This window comes from Dendrobates tinctorius, unplaced genomic scaffold (genome assembly GCF_039654945.1).
Source record: "Dendrobates tinctorius isolate UK_male_01 unplaced genomic scaffold, ASM3965494v1 ptg000006l, whole genome shotgun sequence".
Lineage (NCBI taxonomy): Eukaryota > Metazoa > Chordata > Amphibia > Anura > Dendrobatidae > Dendrobates > Dendrobates tinctorius.
In genome coordinates, this window is record NW_027361674.1 from 6,621,724 (window position 1) to 6,645,468 (window position 23,745).

At 48.7% G+C, this 23,745-nt stretch overlaps 1 long non-coding RNA gene across 1 annotated transcript in view; it reads left to right on the forward strand.

Annotated features, from left to right (window-relative positions):
• Nucleotides 1-2,833: 2,833 nt before the first annotated feature.
• LOC141084800 (uncharacterized) overlaps nucleotides 2,834-23,745 on the forward strand; it is a 72,262-nt gene continuing 51,350 nt past the window's right edge. The window contains exon 1 of the long non-coding RNA XR_012231123.1: nucleotides 2,834-2,981. This is a non-coding gene — a long non-coding RNA (uncharacterized lncRNA). The remainder of the gene's footprint in view (nucleotides 2,982-23,745) is intronic.

Sequence of the window (23,745 nt, forward strand, 5' to 3'; positions counted from 1 at the left end):
GGTGCAGAGTGTACATTAATGAAAAAAAAAATGAACTTTTTTGAATGTACCAAATGACTGCAATGAAACAAAGAGTGAAAAATTTAAAGGGGTGTGAATACTTTCCATACCCATTGTGTATACTGTATATAAATGAGCCAAGGCACATTTCTTGCACAGGGGCCCCAAGCTGTCAGTGTCCACCCCTGCATTAAGCATTGGGCCTTACCTGTGCATGCGCAGTATTCATCCATTCTGTGGATCGTGCTTCAGCTCTTGAAGCCTCTACTAACACAGTGACAGTTTCTGCCAAGACAGAACCTGTCAGCAGCGTTAAGGTTAGGAACCCATATACTTTTCTGTGCAAGGCAAATTTCAGCATACCTTTTTTGACCTATAGTAGTTTCATTGCGGAGACAAATGTATTTTGAAACTGTATGTAAGTTCGGCTGGAAGTGCATTGAGGGCTGGCCGATGCGCGATGTTTGTGCCTGGCACTTTGCTTTCCTGTAGATCCTGCTTCCTCTTTTACAGCCTCTTCATGAAGTACTAATCATGCAATGTCTATGCCCACAAAATGTAGAGCACTGCGCATATACCATGCAAAACACAAATGGAAAGCACATAAGATTTTAAAGGGAATCTGTCACTAGGTCTTTTCTATATCATCTGAAAGCTGCATAATGAAATCTCAGAGACCATGATACCAGCGATGTATCACTTACTGTGCCACTTGCTGTAGTTTTGATTAAAAACTGTTTTATCTTCTGCTAGATGTATAATTTCTCTGAGCTCTGTAAAATCCCGCCGGCACCACTGATTGCTTTCTCTATTGCTTAATATACAGAAAAATCTACCAATTAGTCCTGCGGGAGTGGTTGGACTACCTGGAAGCAGGCCAAGTAGTTTTCTTATGTCAATCTCCTGTTGTTAAAATAATAACATTATCAAAACTTCAACTAGCAGCCCAGTAAGTGACACATCACTGTAATCGGGGTCTCTGTCTCTACATTATTCTGCTCTCAGATTAGGTGGCAAAAATTTGGTCACAGATTCCCTTTTCATAGCGATATCCATGACGTATTGGTGGCGATTACATCAGTCTTGCACTTAGGATCCGCAAGAGGTGGGGTTAAAGGAAGTCGATGAATGGGCTATCCATTCATTCGTTAGTCCATTGGTCAATATTACTATTGGTCAATATTACTGTATGGACACAATTGTAGAATTCTCTACTAGGTGGTAGCCCTAATTCGTGGCCCTTTTATAGAGAGAGTCTGCTTTGATCATTACCATTTTGAACAATTCAGGAATGTTATAAGGTCTGGGAACACAGTATGGTATAAGAACCCTTCTGCTGGCTAGCTACTATTGTAGCTCCCATGGGACAATTAGGCAGCCACCGCTCTTGTCCATGGTTTGTCTCTTTCTTGTGGCCTATAAGTCCCCTTACACTGGCCTCTCAGGCATGTTACCCTTCACAAGAAGAAATGTTACACCATAGACCCCAGTCAGAGCCCTCCCACACAGCAAAATCAGATCTCATGCTTTGCACTGAGGAACATTACCCTGAAACACGTGTCTGCAAATTGAGATCCTGGTTTGGCTTTTATTCTGAGTCATGTGGCAAGGCTCGTTAAAGGGTCAATATTGACTTTTAAGATTGCTAGTACCAGTAGGCGGCCCTAGAGTTCAAGTCCTCTTCTTCACTGAAAAGACAATTTGTACATTTAATTTTCCAGAGGAGCACTGCATGGCTTAGACGTCTCCTTAGGCCTTTTTCACACTTCAGTTTTTTACAATCAGTCACAATCCGCCAATCTCTCTCTCTCTCTCTCTCTCTCTCTCTCTCCTTTTCCAGGCTGCGATTCCTTTAAAATTCTTCATTTTGCGGATCCATCAAAAAAACGGATGGGTGGCATCCGTTGTCATCAGTTCTAAAACGGATCCAGCATCAGTCCTTTTGGCGGATTTTGACTGATGCAAAAAACTGAAGTGTGAAAGAGGCCTTACACTGGCATGTCACTCTCCACAGGGAGAGAGGTTACCTCTTACACTTCAGTCAGAGGCCTCTCATACAGCCAATTCAGATCTCATGCTTTGCACTAATGAGGGACAACACCCCAAAACACGTGTCTGCAAGCTGAGATTCTTACTGGGTTCTAAGGGGTAACATTTCTCCTTATGAGAGTGACATGTCTTAGTTACCCCTTAGATACCAGTCAAAAGCCTCTCACCTATCCATATCAGATCTCATGCTTAGCACTTACGAGGGGCAACAACCTGAAGCACGTGTCTGCAAGCTATGATTCCAGTTGGGCTTTTATCCTGAGTCATGTGCAAGGTTCGATATTGTCTTGAAGGATTGCTACTTCCAAAAGGTGGCACTAGAGTTCATTACTTTTTCCTCTTTGAAGAGACTATTTGCATATCCATTGTTGCTAGCATTGTAAGTGCTGTTTGAAATTGCTCTGGATAGTGTATGTCTGTTTCCCACCATCTCGCATTCCCTCCCATCTGCCGCCTAAAACTTTTTTTTCTATTTTAGAAACAGCTATCTAAACAAAACCGGAGCCATTATAAATATAACTTGCTTAGTCCCAGAAAGTCAAACATGTCAGAGTTGTCCACAAATTGGGGTAAATGTGCCGGGCAGCCCAAACGTTCATTAAAATACATGATCTATCAATGTCAAAAGCGAGTATAAACATACTTTACATTAGTAATAATCCACAATAATCCACATCGTACACCCCTGGCCACGAGCGGGTGTTTGTAACTAAATATTTAGTGCACTGTTTCACTAGCAGAAGAAGAAGGAGCTCATTCCCCTCTCTTGCCAGGACGGAGCGCACACAAAATCCACGGTGACTTTTTTCCCCTATCTTGATGACTACTAACTATTAAGACATTTTTGGCTTTTTTTATTGGATCCAGCCTTACTCTGGTGCTGGGAGTCTTGTAAAGACAAAGGAATGACCTCAGCAAAGTTTTCTTCAAAAGTAAGTTTCCTCTTCTGCTCCTGTAGAGATTAGTAAACTTTTTGTCTCAAGACCATACTTCCTCCCCCCCAAAAAATGTGCTCCAACGTAGCAAAAATGCATATGCATGTTGAATTGTTGAAGATCCACAGAGAAGATGCTAGGGGAGAACACATCCTAAGACAGTCTGGGGCTCTGATATGGGGGCATATTGATTTAAGATCTTAAAAGATAAAATATGTCTGCATAATTTTTGAGACCCTAAGTTGAAAAATGTTCCCAAAAGTTTATGGTGTCCAAAGACACAGAATTTGGATGATCATTTACTGTGTATGGACTTCACCAGCAGAATAGTGAGTGCAGCTCTGGAATATAATACAGGATGTAACTCAGGATCAGTATTGTAATGTATTTACACAGTGATTGCACTAGCAGAATAGGGAGTGCAGCTCTGTTCAGCTGTTCCTCTCTGTGGTAATTGTGGATGTGTTCGCTGCTGACCCTGCTGTGTGCTCCTGAGATACCACACCTCTCCACCTGGTGACCTGCTCTCTCTCTTACCCAGGGAGGGAGTGGGTTTCCTGGGATGAGCAATGGAGCCAAGTCTCAGGCTTCTGTTCTCCGGACCAGGCCGGCGGGGGACAGGAGAAGCCAGCATCCAGCCTGCACATCAGAGAACTCGGGGTGAGACTCTTCACCAGGAGGCGCAGCAATGCAGCACCTACTCCCCTTGGGTCTGCAGAGACCCAGAGAAGCTGCAAGGCTTCCAACATGGAGGAGAAGCCTGCAAACATGCATGATGGTGGTCCTTCCGGAGGAAAGCTGAGTGCTCACTGAGGAAGGTTGGGGGCTGCAGAGATCCTGGGAGTCTGTGTCCACCTATGGCTCCCATGAGCCACCTCCGTGAGTATGAAGAAGTGAGTAAGACCATCAGGAGGCTCCGGAAGGAGCTGCGCTGCACAAGCGCTAAAGCTGCAGGTGCCTCCAAACCGAGGAAGGCACAACTCCAGGCAGAGATAAGGAGGCTTAAACATGAACTTAATGAGCTGAAAGTCAGAAAAGCATTCATTAGAGTTGTCCTTTCAAGGAAAAGCTTAAGAATAAAGACTGATTCAGAGCTATGGCTGTTAACAGAGCGCAAAGGCAGATGGGGCTGCAGCCTGAGAGCCAAGAGGATGATGAGAGTGATGATGACCAGCAGAAAGCTCCATCTGGCAGCCTGCAAAGTCACCTGTAGGCCATATGCTGCGAACTCCCTGCAGGACAGGCGACATTAATATCTGGTCGCAGTTCTGCTGGCTCTGGGGAGGTCAGTGACAGTAGCGGCCAGGGAGGGGCGATAATGGCAGAGATCAAGCTAATGGAGTCCCCAGTGTGCCTTCAGAACTTCCATCTTGGTGATGATTTACCAGAGGAGGCACCTGGGGGCCAGAAGTAAAAAGGCATAGAACACCAAGCCAAAGCTGCAGGAAGTGGTAAGCTATGTATATACCCCCCTCACTATACCCCCTGAGTGAGCTGCAGTGTCAGCTTGCTGTATAAACCCCGTTGCCCAGCCCGGGTTCTGCTGTGGACCCGGTGCAAAGGCATGGGGAGAGTACAGAGCACGGTAGTGAGGCGCAGAGCTCCGTCTCTGCCTGTAGTAGCAGGGACGTAGCAGGAAGTGCATCAGCCAAGAGTCTGGACAGTGAGGGCGGCCCAACGGCGGGCGAATGGTCAGGCCACGATACTGTGGTGCACTCCTCAGTGGGAGGGGGAGCGACCCAGTGTCAGGGATGGCTCCGGTGGCCTCGGCGCCCCTGAATACTGTTGCCATTAAGCACTTAGTTGACAAGCAGCGGCAGTGTGAGGGGGTTGCCGGGGCTGGGAGTTCCGGTCCTCCCCAAAGTCCTATTCTGTGTTGGCAGCACTGGTCACCAAAATCCTGATACTAAGGATCAGCGGCGCCTCACAGCAGCTAAGGATCAGCGGCGCCTGATAGCAGCTGTGAAGCAGCGGAAATTACCAACTGATGATGCGGAGGGCACACGTAAGACCAGGGATGAGGTCGCCTCCAGTTCTGTGGAGGAGATTGAGCACCTTGTGCCTGATGATCCGGAGGTCAAAATGTCACCCCCTGTTGTCACTGGTTCAGCAGGAGTTAATGTGGAGGTGGGTGTGAATGAGGAAAACTCTTTGTCTAGTGATGTGGTTGCTTATTTGGTGGAGAGTGAGGGGTTATGAAGGTGGGTAATAGTAAGACTGTTGGAGTCGATGTGTTCACTGGTACAGTTGCCCCCACCAGTGGTGATAGCACTCGTCAGGAGGTATGCCGCTGTCACCTCCGGGGAAATGGGGCATCCTCCTCCGAGCCGTATAGCGGATTGGCAGTCCTTTTTACCGCACCGGTGGAATGCCAACGGGATATTGAGTTAGAAATGGGGAGGTGCTTGATCTTAGATGTCCTCATGAAGGGACAAGAGCTCCGGCTCATTAACATCTATGGTCCACAATCTAAGTGGGACCGGAAGTGTCTCTTTATGAGGATCAAGCCCTACTTTTTTTTACAAGTCAGCAGGTTGTCTTTGGAGGGGACTTCAATACTGTCACAAGGCCCTGAGATAGGGGAGGTTTCAGAGACAAGCTGACTTATGATAGCATCGCCCTTAATAGTATAGCTAGTGAGGCTCGTCTGGTGGATGTCCACATTCGGCACACGCCAGGCCATGAGGGGTTCACCTCACCTATCATAGAGGTAAATGTAGGTCCAGAATAGATAGGAGGAAGCTGTCTCTTCAGCATTGTCTGTTGTTGAGGTGGAGTTCTCCGACCACTGTTTAATTTTTTCTCTGAATGTTACAGAGACCCTTTGGATGGGAAGAGGCTTTTGGAGGCTCAATTCGTCTCTCTTGAAAGAAGCGGAGATAAGACAGTCCTTTGGCGATTTTCTTCAGAGCCATGTAGCCTTACTGTATCTTTGCAGTAGTAAGTCAGAGTGGTGGGAGATGTTCAAGAAAAGGGTGGCGATATGAGCCTCAGGAGTCTGAGGAGGTACCGCCTGTATCAGGGTCCGAGGAGTAAACTCGAGCATTTTGTCTCAACTGGAGATAGCCGCGAGGAGATGAAATCTTTGTTTATGAGGTGTCAGAACAATAGACACGCATCTTTGGTTTTTGAAAGGGATAGCGGGAAGTACCACTCGCCCGACCCTTACAGAAACTGCAAGATGTCAGTGAATAGTAAAGTTACAGGACTGGTCGACACTACAGGGTCCCTGAGGCGATCCAGGTCAAGGATCCTGGAGGTTGTCAGATCCTTCTACTCGCACCTCTTGGGGAAGAGGGATCTTGATTGGGATGAGATGTCGGCTTTCTTGGCTGAAGTCGTCCCCGAACGAGGGGTAGACCCCTCGCTTGACGTTTTGACAGGGATGATCAAGGAAGAGGAAGTTAAGTTGGCAATTGAAGGGCTTGCCCAAAAAAAAAATCTCAGAGTCTAGATGGCTTAACATCTGAATTCTATGAATTCTATAAGACCTTTAAGGGCGCTTTGGTTCCCCTCTTGACTGAGGTATTCAATGAGAGTCTTTCCTCGGACACTCTGCCGAAGTCAATGAGGAGGTCTGCCTTGATCATCTTGTCAAAAAGTAAGGACCCATCTTGCATTGAGAATTGGCATCCAATAGCGCTTCTCAATGCAGACAGGAAGGTTCTGGTAAAGGTGCTGTTTAATCGGCTGGTGAAATTTGCACCCTGAATCCTTTCGGAGATCCAGCATTGCTCTGCTCCAGGCCGCAGCATATTTAATGCTGTACTCTGTGTCCGAGAGGCAGTGGAGCAGGGTAGGGCTGGTTACTGGAAAAGGTACATGCTGTCACTGGACCAGGCAAAAGCATTTGATTGGGTTAATCATGAGTACCTCTGGTCTGTCCTTCTGAGATATGGCCTGCCGGGGGGAGGGGTTTGATTGGCTTAAGACCTTGTACGGTGGGGCAGAGAGTTTCTCGCTTGTGAATGGTTGAATTGGCAGATCTTTTGATGTTGGGTCTGTTCACCAGGGTTGTGCCTTGAGCCCGCTGGTGTACGTGTTTGCGATTGACCCACTTCTTAGGAGGGTGGAGAGTGGACCTTTGGCCAGGAACGGGATGCACCAGGCAGCAGCGGAAGCCACTCTAAGGGTGGTGGCATGTGCCGATGATGTCACTGTTTTTGTTTCCTCTCACGAGGAGGCAGGGTGTCTCATGTCAGAGGTAGATCGCTACTTGGAGGCATCCGGGTCCAAGATCAACCGGGATAAGTGTGAGTGTCTTTGGCTGGGAGGAGATTCTGGTTTTGATCTCCCGGACACCCTTCCAGGACCTAAAGTGTTAGGTGTCGAGTTTCTCCCTCTGCACAGGAGGAATCCCGAGCCTTGCCTTCTGCGGTCTCCCATTCAGTCCCGGCTGCAGAGGAGCCTGCTCAGCAAAGACGTCGTTCCCGGCGCCTTGCTCAAGCTAGTGCTGTCGGGTTGGTTGCTGCTGCCATCCCTGGTTCAGCTATAGCAGCCTGCACTAGCCAGCGGTGAGCAGCTCCTGGGACTAAGTCCCTTTTTCGCTCCACTGAGCATGCCCATGGCTCAACCTCCCATTGGAGTTCAGGGGTCACATGCTCAGGTTCCGTGCGTGTTCCGATTGGACCACGGGGAAGGTCTCAGAAGGTTGCCGCTATAAAAGACTTGCATGGCCGCTTGGCCATGCGCTAATATAGACTTAGATGGCTAGTTGTGTGCGTGATGAAGGATGCTTGTGAACCGCTGACTGACTCATTAAGACTCCCTCCCTCTGGTTGTGCTTGTGTATAGGGTTAGGGTGTAGAGTCAGCGCCGAGTAGTGGCACTGCCTAGCGCCAAAGTGCTCCCAGCTCATCTCACATGTTAGCACCAGTGTGTGCCAATCTGCATAAGGCACCACTGTTCCGCTTATACAGCAGCGTCCGTCAGTGCGGCGCTGTGCGCAGAGAGTGCGCTTTCCGGCTCTAGCTTAGGCTGGTTAGTGGCATCCGCCAGGGCGGCACTGCATGCTGCTGGAACGGTTATCCTAGTCACTTTGTCCAGGCATCGCAGTTGCGGTGCTGATCGCTAGTGGGGCTAGAGGGACTCTAACCACGTGTCCTTGGGGCAGAGTCCTGTGTCTCAACACTAGCACTCTCCTTGCCGGGCTCTGTGAGTTAACAGGCTTTGGCATTTGTTTCAGCGGCTCTGTGAAGTAACAGAGTTCCCCCTGTACACACCAGGTCAGTTGTTAACCCGCAGTATTTAGTTAGTACTCCGCCATTACCGAGCAGCAGTTTACCATCTAAGCACGGTGGACCCTAGGTTGCGATCGCACTTACTTATATTTTATATTTAGTGTGATCCGCAACCCTAACATAAAGTCTCTGCAAAAGTCCTTGGCATCGAATTTGGCCAGGAGGATTACCCCAAACAAAATTTTGACAGCAGGCTAGAGATCGCCACTCAGAAGGTGAACCAATGGAAGGGTTGGTCTTTGACCCTAAGGGAATGGGTAAATCTGATCAAAACTTACCTGCTCCCTTTACTAATTTATCTGGGCAGTGTGTGCCTCTTGCCGGAGTCTCTATGGACTCGGATCTACAGCTTGTTCTTCCAACTGTTATGGGGGGAATAGACTGAACCTGGTCAAGAGGGAGGTTAATACCAGAGTCAGATACACACGCCGTAGGCAGAAAATATAACTGGCATTGCCTGCAGGATGCAGTGAGGAGAAATAGCCAATCTGAAACCAAAACGAGGCAAGGCAAAGTTAACCCCTGACATGACCAGAAAGACAGGACTCAAAACCCGGTCTGTATCATGACAGTAGGAGCTCTAAGGTACCGTGCTGAAAAGCATGGACCACTCCCTGCTTCATTGTCCCTTTAATACAGAGGTGTACAATAGTGTGGGTTCCTCCATTGGCTGGCCGGTCTCTCTTATGGGGAATGGGCCTATGGAGCATTCAGAGTCCTTGGTGGTCGGGACCGCTGCACCTTACTTCTAGTTAGCACAGTGGTTAGGTATCACACGTGGAATGCACAGTGCTTAGTATCAATGCAACAGAAAATCCTCCCAGTGGAAGATGTGTATAGGACCATACTCAGACACCTGATGAAGGTGCGCTCTCTGGAGTATGAGATACTGTGCACACGTAGGGCCTCTCTCGTCTGGAGGGGCTTTTCTTTTAGTGTGCCCTAGTCTGGTCTCTCATTTCCTGGTCGTGGGCTGCTGCTGACACTGTAGATTTTTGTTTTGTTTGATTGGCATACAGTGATGTAGGACTGCAGGCGCCAAACTTGGGCTTTGTTATTTTTGGTTATTGTAGTGTTTGTTGCTGTATATATTGTATTTAGGGATCTATATTTGGGTGTAGGTGTTAGGTTGGGTGGAGGTAAAAGGGGGAGTTGGGGTCATTTTTTTGGGACTATAGGACACTGGGGTGTTTGGGGGGAAAACTGGCACTGCCTCATCTGGCCTATGGACATTGGACATGGACTGAGGCATGAGACACAGGATCAGCGCTCAGGTCAGTGCGGGGTTTGGGAATGGTGGGCTTGAGTAAAGGGTGGTAGTTAGCTTAGTCTTGTATATATTTGTTTAGTTTGTGGTTATTTTATTTAAAAAAAAAATTAAAAAAGAGAAATGTTTATGTATATAGTTTTAGTTTACTATTGTTAATTTTTTTTTGTTTGCTATTACTTTGTTTGGTGACCGGACCAGAAGGTGAAAGTAGTTATTATTAGTTATTATTCTGTATATATGTATAATATGTGTGTGAGTAGAGAATGAGCGGCTGGACCAGTGTTCATTATACTGATTATTTTCTAGCTGATATTTATGTTTTGTTTCTGTTATTATTATTGTTATGTTTTTCATTTTTATAATAAAAGATCTACAGGATGTAACTCAGGATCAGTACAGGATCAGGATGTAATGTATGTACACAGTGAGCCCATCAACAGAATAGGGACTGCAGCTCTGGAGTATACAGGCGTCAACTCGAGATTAGTACAAAATAAAATAGGTGTACTATATGTATAGGGTAAGGCTGGATTCAAACATCTGTATTATTTCACGGTCTAGGGATGAACTGTGACTTCCAGACTGGCCGCCAGAAATGTGGAGGTGCTGAAGAAGGGATATAAAAAGCAATATTCTCAATGCTGGTTATCCTACAGTATTAGGTTCTATGTTTAGCTAATTTCCATTAAGTTAAAGAATATGTTTTGCTTTTTACTTTTTTCTTTTATTATAAGGTTTTTTCTATAGTAAATTGTCTGTAGTCTCATACTGTAATTAGGGTTTTCTATTCTTTCCGACCATTTCTGGAGTCTATTTTCTATACCAGCCCTCCCTCATATGATCATTAGTACACAACGTCAATATTTTATCACCCTCCACACATTAAGGTGACCATAACACAAGCTTAATTCTAAGCTGCGTATAAAAAATTCATTCGGCATTGAACCCCTGTGGCTGCTCGGCATTCATTTTTCATAAGTGCCCCAACATAAAAGTTGAGGTTCGGTCACATTTTACACCCAGCTGCTGGCATATACAGTATGTATTCAAAGTAGATTAAAGGACTTGTATAAGTGGCTTCTCTGCTCCTTGTTTCCCCATATAAGAAGACATAGTCCGGGTTTTTTTTTATGTTATGTCCGTTTATATAGCCGCTTTATGATGACGGAAAACAGCCTACACGTTCGAAGGACATTATATTTCTAGCAGCAGCAATATAGCCATTAAATATTCATGGGTCTATTAGAATATGTGGTTTTTAAACTTGTCATTTTGTACAGCAAGTTACGTTCTTAGTTGGGTAGTACAATAGAGACCGGCATGTGTCCAACAAGTGACGTGTTCTTAAAGGGGTACTGTGGTTTCAGCAAAATAAAGTTTATTTCAAATGTGATGAAAAAGTATACAATTTTCTTATATACCGTACTTTATGTTTCAGTTTCTTATGGTTTTTAAGCTCTCTCCTTGTCGTCATTGAATAGAGACATTTATTTACATCCAGAATATACAAATCTGTCCTGGTCATGATGATCACAGAATCATAAAATGTTATGAGTTGGAAGGGATCTCATGGTCATCACGTCCAACCCCCTGCTCAATGCAGGACTCACTAAACCATCTCAGACAGATGTCTGTCCAGCCTCTGTCTGAAGACTTCCATTGAAGGAGATGAAGCGATGGCCGGGGGACCACCACAATGCAGGGAGACTACGGTATACAAGATGAGGTGCAAATAACAAAGGGTTAATTTATTTACAGGCAAGGAATGCAGTGTTAGGAACGTGTAAACAGGGGTATGCAATGACATAAAACAATTTACAAAAGTGATATTCTCTAGCTGGGCCATACAAATGGCATGGTGCACCAACTATTACAGATCAGTGTATTTCTCAAAAGGCAAAACAATACAATAAAGTACAGTATGCTGCTACTCTAACTATAGCCTGACTGGCTGCTGCTACTCCGGCCGCACGGCTACCGTGCTCTGTCTATTGCAGCCTATCCTAAGCCCTAAACATGTGCGCACACGGGGTTAACACTAATAGTAAAGTTGGAGTCTCAGTTCCTTCCTGGGGGCCCCCTGCAGTTCTCTGCAAGATGATGCAAAGTCCTCCCTGGAAGCTCTGTGCAATGTGGTCTTGTCCTTGTGTGAAGATCCCAAGCCTGTGGCTTCTCGCAGCAATACAGGAAAATCACCTTCGTTATCCCCTGATACACAATCCCACAAGTTCAGTCAGTTACACGTGTACGTTTTCTCCTCAAGTCAATCTCCTGAAGACTCCAGGCTCAGGACACTCACTGGGAAAACAGCCCCTCCCCACTCCATAGCTGGAAGAGCAAACCAAAAACAGTCTTTTGAAGGGTAGAACAGAAGGTACCATCACATTAGCCAAGGGAGTGCTGTCTCTCAAAGTGGCAGCGTGTCTCTGCTGTCCATAACAATGTCACCCCCTTACATGCCTCCCTACTTAAAGATGGTCGTCCTCGACCATCACAGCATTAAGGTTGCAGTGAAATGAAGAAACTTGCAATGCGGGAACAGCACCTATAGAGGAGGCAACAAAATCGGTAAAACAGACAGAGAACACTGTTCTATGTATCGGACTGGTGGAACCCCTGCAGTAGACCTCTGGGATCTCCGGAGCTCTTGACTATCTACAAGAGGAACACTTGCTGCAGGAGTTGTAGTAGGTTCTTTTCTGGATTCGTCATCACATGGCAGTAGTGGTACATCCAAAAGATTGCCTTCTCTGTGCACCTGAGGACCCCCCATGGTGTCAGGGCCGGTCCACCATTCATCATTGATTTCATTAGCAGGCAAGACAGGTTCAGGAAGTGGGGCAGCGCCTTCAGGCGGCAATGGTACAGAACGGGCCTCAGACCGGCATGGCCGCAGCCTATTTCTGTGAAGCACTCTAGGGGCGGATGCCCCATTCTTAACCTGCACCTTGTAGACCGGACCGTCAGCATACACTCGCTCGATGACTTTGTAAGGCTATACTTCCCATCTCTCGCTTAGTTTACCCTTGGGGCATTTCTCTCTGACTAATACTCGGTCTCTCTTGAATCGGTTTACAGCCGGTATGTTCTTTGTCCTTTAGCTGCTGACTCACCAACCGCTGTATTGTTTGCGGTCGTTATCGATATTCTTTCACCCATGAAGTGACGCTTCGCTCCATCAGCTCCTCTGGCTGTTCCAACTTCAATTCAATGATCTCTCGTCCAGCTCTTCCAAACAGCAGCAGATAGGGGGTGTAACCCGTGGTGGAATGGACCCGATTGTTGTAGGCCCAGACCAACTCTGGCAGGAAATCTGGCCAGCATGCCTTCTTGTCCTCTTCCAACTCCTCAGCATTTGAAGTAAAGTTTGGTTGAAGGGTTCACATGCTCTGTTGCCTTGAGGATGGTAAGGGACCACTCGATGCCATACAAACAGTACAGTTCTTCCATCACCTTGCCTTGCAAACATGCACCTTAGTCAGAGTGGATGCGCTTTGGGCACCCATACACTCGGATGAAGTCTTGACAGATGGCCCGCGCCGATCATCAAGACTTCTAGCGGTTCCTTAGTATGTATGGGTGCCCTTTGTTCAGTACTCTTAATGAGGTTGCATACTCGACATTGCCGGCAAACCTCTTCTACCAAGGACTCCAACTGGGGCAGTACACGTGCCGCTGTAACCACTGGTATGTCTTTGTGGACCCAAAGTGGGCTCCGAATTCATGGGCATCTTTAGCCACTTCATGGGCCATTCTGTTGTGAGTTCATTTTCCCCTTCATTACTGAGGCCCGAGGAACTCCCTCTTCTGGTGAAGAAAGGTAGTGAGCCTGATTATCAAACACCTGAGGCTGATGATGACTGGCTGAATGGAGTTACTGACTGGATATAAGGCTGCCGACACCCTTCTGCCCTGCGGGTGATTTCTCTGTGGGATCCTTGGAGACCAGTCTGAATTCCTGCTCCTCTAAAGCTAAGTTTGCTGCTCGGTCTTTTGCTTTTGTGCTTTGACTTTGTTTTTCTGCCATGCCCTGCTGGGGTGTGCTGAATTCATTTTGCTCTGTCTTTTGAAAATACCTGATTGCTGATTTAGTGTTAGGCGTCGGATTTCCAGCGCTGCACAGCGGGAATCCCGAGCCTTGCCTCCGACGGTCTCCCATTCCTCCCCAGCCGCAGAGGAGCTTGCTCAGCAAACTCGTCGGTCCCGGCGCTCTGTCCAGACCAGCTCCGTGGGTTTGCTTGCTGCTGCCACCCCTGGTTCAGCTTTGGCAACGCATGCTGCTCAGCAGCAAGATCCTCCAGGGACTAAGTCCTCATGTCGGGCCACTGAGCATGCCTGTGGAGTGATCTCCCATTGGAGATCAAAGGTCATGTGCTCAGGTCCTGCTCGTGTTCGGATTGGCCCATCCGAGAAGCAAGGAGGATCACGGACGCCTGCGGCTATAAAAGGTTTGCATGGCCGCTCGGCCATGCGCTAAGATAGACTCAAATAGTTTGGTGTGTATAATGATGGATGCATGTATCTGGTGCCTGACTCATTATGAAACCCCTACCCTTTGATACGTCTGTTGTTAGGGTTTAGAGACTGAGTCAGCGCCTGCTAGTGGCTAGCCTGTAGGCCACAGTGCATACCGGCCGTCTGCACACTTGCACACGCCATTTATTTGATCCCTGTTGGTATCGCAGTCGCGGTGCCGGGCGCTAGCGGTCTAGAGGGACTTCAGTCCTGCTGTCTAAGGGCTGAGTTCTGTGACGATACGCTAGCGCTTACTCTGCCGAGCTCTGTGAGCGAAAACAGGCTACGGCATCTATTATTTGCGGTAGTGCGGCTCTAAGTCTTAAGAGTTCGCCTCGGTACACCTTGGGTGAGGTTAACCCCGTGTGTGCCGTTATTTCACTGCCATATCGCGTCCGCCATTACCGAGCAGCAGTTAACACCTCTGCACGGTGGACCTCGGGCTGCGAACGCACCTAAACACCATCTTATTATTTGGTGTGTTCCGCCAGCCCTTAACATTATCTTAGCACCAGGGTCTGGCCGATAATGGCGGATGAACAACGACTGCATAGGTACATCCAGCAGCTGGAGGGTAGGTTGGCAGCGCTAGAGCGTTCCACCTCAGCTGCGGATGTTACCTCGGTCGCCGTTCAGGCAGCTACAGAGGCTGTCGCTCGTGTCTCCACGGCCAGTCCTGCCCCGACCTTGTCCCGCCTCCCGCTGCCCGAGAAGTTCTCAGAGGTTAGTGCTTCGTGTAGGGGTTTCGTGAGTCAGTGCTCCATTCACCTAGAGCTGCTGGCTACACGATTCCCCTCTGAGCGGGCCAAGGTGGGATTTATCATCTCCCTCCTGTCGGGCAGGGCCCTGGAATGGGCCACTCCACTGTGGGAGCGTGGGGATCCCCTGGTACAGAGTGCCACCCACTTCTTGGTCGCTCTGAAACAGGTGTTCCTGGGACCTCAGGTCACACATGATACGGCACTCCAGTTGCTGGCGCTAACCCAGGGTTCGTCTTTGGTCAGCCAGTATGCCATCCTCTTCAGAACTCTGGCCTCTGAGCTGGAGTGGCCAGATAAGGTGCTCATACCCATATTCTGGAGAGGCCTGGCTGATCATGTCAAGGACGCCCTGGCCACCAGGGAGGTGCCCACCACCCTAGAGGAGCTCATTACAGTCTCCACCCGGATTGACGTCCGCTTTACTGAGCGAGGGTTGGAGCGCTCCAGGTCCCGCCAACGCTATAAGTTGGCTCCAAATTTTGCCAGACCGCTGGAACCCCTCGGCCCACCGCCTGAGCCTCCAGAGGCCATGGAGGTGTCCCACACAGGGTCCAGGGCCCGGTCCGTGTGGGTATCCCCAGTCTGCTTCCGTTGTCGGCAGACTGGGCACCACGCTAACCAGTGCCCACAGCGGTCGGGAAACGCCCCCGTCTAGTGGTTATCGGAGGGGGTCTACTAGACACAGCTAATTTCTCCTCCAAGCTCCTGTTTAAAGGGGCGTTAGAGTTTGAGTCTTCCACTCTGATGGTGGAGGTTTGCCTGGACTCTGGGGCAGAGGGCAACTTTATGTCATCTGCCTTCGCTCAACAACACGCAGTCCCTCTGGTCTTGCTACCTCAGCCAGTCACCATTAGGGTGGTGAATGGGGCGACACTCCCGTCCCAAATCACCCACCAGACGGCTCCACTGAGACTCTCACTGTCTCCGTCTCATCAGGAGATGCTGTCTCTCCTTGTGATGCCAGAAGGTATCGACCAGGTCCTCCTAGGGGTTCCCTGGTTACGGGCCCACTCTCCCCACATAGACTGGTCCTCGGGGAAAATCCTCGCTTGGAGTAAGTCCTGCGAGGATAGGTTTCTGAGGGACTGCATTCAGGTCGCTACTTCTGAGGTTCCTGCAGATCTCTCCTCGCTTCCCAAGCCATATCGGCAGTATGCAGACGTCTTCTCCAAGAAGGCGGCGGAGGTCCTTCCGCCGCACCGCCCTTATGACTGTCCTATTGACCTCTTGCCCGGCGCTGAGCCTCCTCGGGGTCGAGTATACCCCCTATCTCTCCCAGAGACAGAGGCCATGTCGCAGTATATCAGGGAGAATCTGGCAAGGGGATTCATTAGGAAGTCGGTGTCCCCGGCGGGAGCGGGATTCTTCTTTGTCCAAAAGAAGAATGGGGAATTACGTCCGTGCATCGATTACAGGGGACTTAACGCCATAACCGTTAAGAACAAGTATCCTCTGCCCCTGATATCGGAACTATTTGATAGGCTACGGGGAGCGAGAGTGTTTACTAAGCTTGATCTGCCGGGAGCCTATAACCTGATTCGCATCCGTGATGGGGACGAATAGAAGACGGCATTTAACACCAGAGATGGGCACTATGAATATCTGGTGATGCCCTTCGGGCTATGTAACGCCCCAGCCGTCTTCCAAGATTTTGTGAACGATATCTTCCGGGATATGCTTGCCACCTCGGTAGTAGTCTATCTGGATGATATTCTTATTTTTTCTCCAGATATTGACTCCCACCGGAGAGATGTTCGCAAAGTTTTCGATCTCCTGCGGGCCAACTCCCTCTATGCCAAATTGGAGAAATGTGTGTTTGAGCAGGAGTCCTTGCCTTTCCTGGGTTACATCATCTCAGCCCAGGGTTTGGCCATGGATCCGGCCAAGCTACAGGCGGTGATGGATTGGCAGGAACCCCATTCTCTCAAAGCGGTGCAGCGCTTTATGGGGTTCATAAATTACTATCGCCAATTCATTCCCCATTTCTCAACTTTGGTTGCACCCGTGGTAGCCCTCACCAAGAAGGGTGCGAACCCCAAACTGTGGTCAGAGACTGTCTCCAAGGCTTTCGCCTCCATTAAGTCCCATTTTGCTAGCGCTCCCATTCTACATCGCCCTGATGTAGATAAGCCATTCATTCTAGAAGTGGATGCCTCCTCCGTCGGTGCTGGGGCGGTCCTTTTCCAGAAGGACTCGCAAGGTCGGAAGCACCCATGCTTCTTCTTCTCCAAGACCTTCACACCGGTGGAGAGGAATAATTCCATCGGGGACAGGGAGTTGCTAGCAATGAAGCTGGCCTTCTCAGAATGGAGACATCTCCTGGAGGGGGCTCGCCATCCTTTCCAGGTGTTCACCGATCACAAAAATTTGGTCTATTTGCAGACGGCTCAGCGGCTGAATTCTCGTCAGGCCAGATGGTCCTTGTTCTTCTCCCGGTTCCATTTCACACTACATTTTCTCTCCGGGGAGAAGAACGTCTGAGCCAATGCTCTTTCTCGCTCTGTGGTGTCATCAGAGGAGGAGGAGGAGCCTCGACTGATAGTCCCATCGGAGAGCCTGAGGACCGTGGCTCCGGTTGCTCTTGAGTCTGTACCTCCGGGCAAGACTTTTGTCGCTGTCCATCTGCGACCGGAGGTCCTCTTGTGGGCTCATTCGTCCAGAGTGGGAGGTCATTTCGGGATCAAACGGACCACTGAACTACTGGCGAGGACGTACTGGTGGCCGCATATGGCCCGTGACGTCAAGGACTATATTCAGGTGTGCGTCTCTTGCGCCCAGAATCGGCCCTCTCGGCAGCGGCCCGCTGGGTTACTCTATCCTCTGCCCGTTGCGGACAGGCCCTGGGAGATGGTTGGTATGGACTTTGTGGTGGGTCTGCCCAAGTCCAGTGGCAGCACCGTCATCTGGGTGATCACCGATCATTTCTCCAAGATGGTGCACCTAGTACCACTCTCTCGGCTACCGTCGGCACGAGGCCTAGCAGCATTGTTCATTAAACATGTTTTCCGCCTACACGGCATGCCGGATAAGATTGTTAGCGACCGGGGTCCCCAGTTTGCTTCTCGGTTCTGGAGAGAGCTCTGTTCTCTGCTCAGCATTGAGCTAAATCTCTCTTCGGCCTATCATCCCGAGACGAATGGGCTGGTGGAGAGAGCCAACCAGACCCTGGTGACATATCTGCGACATTTTGTCTCGGCTAGGCAGGATGATTGGGCATCATTATTGCCGTGGGCGGAGTTCGCCTTGAACAACGCGGTAGCCGATTCCACCGGTCAGACCCCATTTCTCTTAAATTACGGTCAGCATCCGCGCGTCCCCGTGCCCATGCCCGTGTCATCCACCGACTCTAGGGTGGCAGACTGGGCGGTGGAAGCACGTGACATTTGGGACCGCACGCAGGATGCTATCCGGGTCTCCAAGGAGAGAATGAGGTCCTCCGCTGATACCCGCCGGCGCCCTGCTCTGACCTTTGCCCCTGGCGACTTAGTGTGGCTCTCTGCCCGTAACATCAGGCTGCGGGTGGAATCCGCTAAGTTCGCACCACGCTACATCGGTCCTTTCAAGGTCCTCGAGCAGATTAATCCTGTGGTCTACCGTCTAGCCCTTCCACCACACTTGGCTATCTCGGACACGTTTCATGTGTCTCTCCTCAAGCCAGTTCACATGTCCCGGTTTTCTGAGCCAGCTGCCAGAACATCAGATCTGTCGTCTGACGAGTTTGAGGTCAATGCCATCGTGGGATGCAAGGTGATGCGGGGCAAAAAGTTTTACTTGGTGGATTGGAAGGGTCATGGTCCAGAGGCCCGGACCTGGGAGCCGGTGGAGAATATCCACGCTCCTCTTCTCATTGCAGAGTTTGAGCGGAGCGAGGCTCAGAGAGGAGGGGGGGTAATGTTAAGCGTCGGATTTCCGGCGCTGCACAGCGGGAATCCCGAGCCTTGTCTCCAACGGTCTCCCATTCCTCCCCAGCCGCAGAGGAGCTTGCTCAGCAAACTCGTCGGTCCCGGCGCTCTGTCCAGACCAGCTCCGTGGGTTTGCTTGCTGCTGCCACCCCTGGTTCAGCTTTGGCAACGCATGCTGCTCAGCAGCAAGATCCTCCAGGGACTAAGTCCTCATGTCGGGCCACTGAGCATGCCTGTGGAGTGATCTCCCATTGGAGGTCAAAGGTCATGTGCTCAGGTCCTGCTCGTGTTCGGATTGGCCCATCCGAGAAGCAAGGAGGATCACGGACGCCTGCGGCTATAAAAGGTTCGCATGGCCGCTCGGCCATGCGCTAAGATAGACTCAAATAGTTTGGTGTGTATGATGATGGATGCATGTATCTGGTGCCTGACTCATTATGAAACCCCTACCCTTTGATACGTCTGTTGTTAGGGTTTAGAGACTGAGTCAGCGCCTGCTAGTGGCTAGCCTGTAGGCCACAGTGCATACCGGCCGTCTGCGCACTTGCACACGCCATTTATTTGATCCCTGTTGGTATCGCAGTCGCGGTGCCGGGCGCTAGCGGTCTAGAGGGACTTCAGTCCTGCTGTCTAAGGGCTGAGTTCTGTGACGTTACACTAGCGCTTACTCTGCCGAGCTCTGTGAGCGAAAACAGGCTACGGCATCTATTATTTGCGGTAGTGCGGCTCTAAGTCTTAAGAGTTCGCCTCGGTACACCTTGGGTGAGGTTAACCCCGTGTGTGCCGTTTTTTCACCGCCATATCGCGTCCGCCATTACCGAGCAGCAGTTAACACCTCTGCACGGTGGACCTCGGGCTGCGAACGCACCTAAACACCATCTTATTATTTGGTGTGTTCCGCCAGCCCTTAACATTTAGTTTTTGAAGCCTAGCTGCTTCAGGACCTTTTTCATATCAGCTTGTTGGCTTATGTCTTTGATAGGGTTTTGGCAGATTGCAGATAGCAGCCTTCCTGTCCTTTCCTATCTAGATAGTTTTGGGCCCCGTCTTTGTTTAGTCTATCTTTCTGTCTGTGTTAGTATTTTCTTCTTGCTTCACCGTCATTATATGTTGGGGGCTGCCTATTGCTTTGGGGTCTGCTCTGGGGCAGTTTAGATTTCCCCTTTCTTTCTTTAGGCCTATGTAATTCTCCGGCTGTGATCGAGGGGTCTAGGGCATCGTAGGAACCCCCCACGGCTACTGCTAGTTGTGTTGAAAGGTTCAGGGGTCTGCAATCTGATAGTCGCCAACTTCTCTGGTTTTCTGGACTTAGCTTGTATTTCTGCTTTTGCCTCCTATGGTGACTCATTCATAACAGAATCACCCGACAAACCGCAGATTCTAGGGTACTCAATAGCAGGAAAGAATTGTAAAAAAAAAAAGGTGTGTATATTTTTTCCTCTATATCTCTGAGGCCGTAGGGGGAATTTTTTTTTCTCTCAATGGAGATAAAGCAATTGTCTGATCGTGTGGAGCAGCTCGCTGCGGAAGTGCGGGGAATTTCCGCCTACCTTGCTCATTCACATGCTGCTGAACCAAAGATTCCTACACCTGATGTATTTTTTGGGGATCGGTATAAATTTTTGAATTTCAAAAATAATTGTAAATTATTTTTTGCCTTGAAGCCTAACTCGTCAGGGAGCTCCGCGCAGCAGGTTAAAATTGTCATCTCTTTGCTGCGTGGCGATCCCCAGGATTGGGCGTTTTCTTTGAAACCAGATGATCCTATTCTGACTAATGTGAACGCATTCTTTCAAGCTTTGGGGTTGTTGTATGACGAACCTTATGCCATTGATCAGGCTGAAAAGACCCTGCTGGCATTGAGCCAGGGTCGTGATTCTGCAGAATTGTACTGTCAAAAATTCCGAAAGTGGGCAGTACTTACTACCTGGAATGATAATGCCTTGGCTGCTCTCTTTCGGAAGGGGTTGTCAGAAGCCGTAAAAGATACTATGGTGGGATTTCCTGTTCCCTCTGGTCTTGACGATTCTATGTCATTAGCCATTCAGGTTGATCGGCGTTTGCGCGAACGCAAAGCTGCATGAGAGGTGTTGCCACCTGTTGAACAAATGTCTGAACCTATGCAATGTGATAGAGTTTTTTCCAGAGAGCAGCGTCAGGAGTTCAGAAGGCGTAATAAGTTGTGTTTTTTCTGTGGAGATGCCTTGCATATTATTTCTGTCTGTCCTAAGCGAGAGAAACGCTTTGCACACACGTTTTCTGTTGGGGGTGTTCAACCTAAGTTTCTTCGGCTATTACTCTGATCTGCTCCCTGTCCACATTTTCCGCCAAGGCTTTTGTGGATTCGGGAGCAGCCCTAAACCTAATGGACTTGGATTTTGCTAAACGTTGTGGATTTCCGATGACACCTCTGCAGACGCCTATCCCTTTGAGGGGGATTGATGCTACTCCTTTGGCTAAAAATAAACCCCAGTTTTGGACCCAGGTGGTAATGCGGGTCGCCCCAGACCATCAGGAAAATTGCAGATTTTTGGTGTTACATAATCTGCATGATACTATTGTTCTGGGGTTTCCCTGGTTACAGATTCATAATCCAGTTTTGGATTGGAAATCTGTGTCTGTGGTGAGTTGGGGTTGTCGGTGTGCCTTTAGTGAGGCTCCGGTGTTTTCCACCTCTCCTCAGTCGCATGATGTTCCTGATTATTTGGCGGACTTTTATGATGTATTTAGTGAGAATGAGTCTGCGTCTCTGCCTCCTCATAGGAGTTATGACTGTGCAATTGAACTGAGCCCGGGGTGTAAATTTCCCAAGGGTCGGCTATTCAATTTATCTGTACCCGAGCACGAGGCTATGCGATCCTATATTAAGGAGGCGTTGGAGAAGGGTCATATTAGACCATCCTCGTCACCCTTAGGTGCCGGTTTATTTTTTGTAGCCAAAAAGGATGGATCATTAAGACCTTGTATTGATTATCGTGCCCTCAACAAAATTACTGTTAAATATCAGTGTCCGTTACCCCTGATTTCTGATCTATTCTCCAGAGTTAAAGGTGCTTGCTGGTTTACCAAGCTTGACCTCAAGGGGGCGTATAATCTTATTCGCATTAAGCATGGGGATGAATGGAAGACGGCGTTTAATACTCCGGAGGGACATTTTGAGTACCTGGTGATGCCTTTTGGGCTCACTAATGCCCCTTCTGTCTTCCAGTGCTTCATGAACGATATTTTCCGAGATTTTGTCGATAAATTTTTGATTATCTATCTGGATGATATTTTGATCTTCTCCAAGGATTGGGATTCTCATGTGGAACATATTCGGACTGTGTTCCGGATCTTGAGGGAGAATTCCCTGTATGTCAAAGGATCTAAATGCCTTTTTGGAGTACAGAGGATTTCTTTTTTGGGATTTATTTTGTCCCCGTCAACTATTGAAATGGACCCGGCCAAGGTACAGGCCATTCACGATTGGGTTCAGCCCACTTCTTTGAACCCCTCCAGAAGTTTTTGGGTTTTGCTAATTTTTATCGGAAATTTATAGCAAAATTTTCTAGTATTGCCAAGCCATTGACTGATTTGACTAAAAAGGGTGCTGATGTGTTAAATTGGTCTCCGGAGGCTGTTTCTTTCTTTCAGGAGCTGAAGCGAAGATTCACCTCCGCCCCGGTTTTGCGGCAACCTGATGTCTCACTTCTATTCCAGGTAGAGGTGGATGCTTCTGAGATTGGTGCAGGAGCTGTTTTGTCCCAAAAGGATCCTGTAACATCTAAAATGAATCCCTGTGCTTTCTTTTCCCGAAAGTTCTCTCCATCTGAACGTAACTATGATGTGGGGAATAGGGAACTGTTGGCCATGAAATGGGCATTTGAGGAGTGGAGACATTGGTTGGAGGGAGCTAAGCATCAAGTCGTGGTCCTCACTGACCACAAGAATTTGATTTACCTAGAGTCGGCTAAGCGCTTGAACCCTAGACTGGCTAGGTGGGCCTTGTTTTTTACACGTTTTGATTTTGTGGTTTCTTTTCTTCCTGGAACAAAGAATGTCAAGGCAGACGCCCTCTCTAGGAGCTTCTTTGCTGATTCTCCTGTGGTGACCAAGTCTGCTACCATCTTAGGCGAAGGGGTAGTTCTTTCTGCCATCTCGCCCGATTTGAGACGTGCTCTGGAAGAGTTCCAGGAGGACAAACCTGAGCGTTGTCCCAGTGGAAAGTTGTATTTTCCTGACCAGTGGAAGAAGAGAGTGATGTCTGAAGTTCATTGCTCTGCTTTGGCTGGTCATCCAGGTATTTTTGGTACTAGAGATCTGGTGAGTCGTTTTTTTTGGTGGCCCTCCTTGTCTCGTGATGTCAGGAATTTTGTGCAGTCCTGTGGGACGTGCTCCCGGTCTAAATCGTGTTCTCGCTCTAGTGGGTTGTTGATGCCTTTGCCTGTCCCCAAGAGGCCATGGACCCATATTTCAATGGATTTCATCTCTGATATGCCTGTCTCTCAGAGGATGACTGTTATTTGGGTGATTTGTGATAGGTTCTCTAAGATGGTTCATCTTGTACCACTCCCTAAGTTGCCGTCTTCCTCTGAGTTGGTGCCCCTGTTTTTACAACAGGTGGTTCGTTTGCACGGGATTCCTGAGAACATTGTATCTGACAGAGGAGTCCAGTTTGTGTCTAGATTTTGGAGAACTTTCTGTTCCAGGCTGGGAATTCAGCTGTCCTTCTCCTCTGCTTTTCACCCTCAGACCAATGGGCAGACAGAGAGAACAAACCAGACCTTGGAGTCATATTTGAGATGTTTTATTTCTGCTGATCAGGATGATTGGGTTTCATTTTTGACCTTGGCCGAATTTGCTTTAAATAATAGAGCTAGTTCTGCCACTTTGATGTCACCTTTTTTTTGTAACTTTGGGTTTCATCCTCGATTTTCTTCAGGGCAGGTGGAGCCCTCTGCCTGCCCAGGTGTTGACACTGTGATGGAGAGAATGCACCAGATCTGGGACCAAGTGGTGGATAAGTTATCTCTCTCCCAGGAAAAGGCCCAGCGGTTTTCCAACCGACATAGGACCATTGGTCCCCAGTTTAAG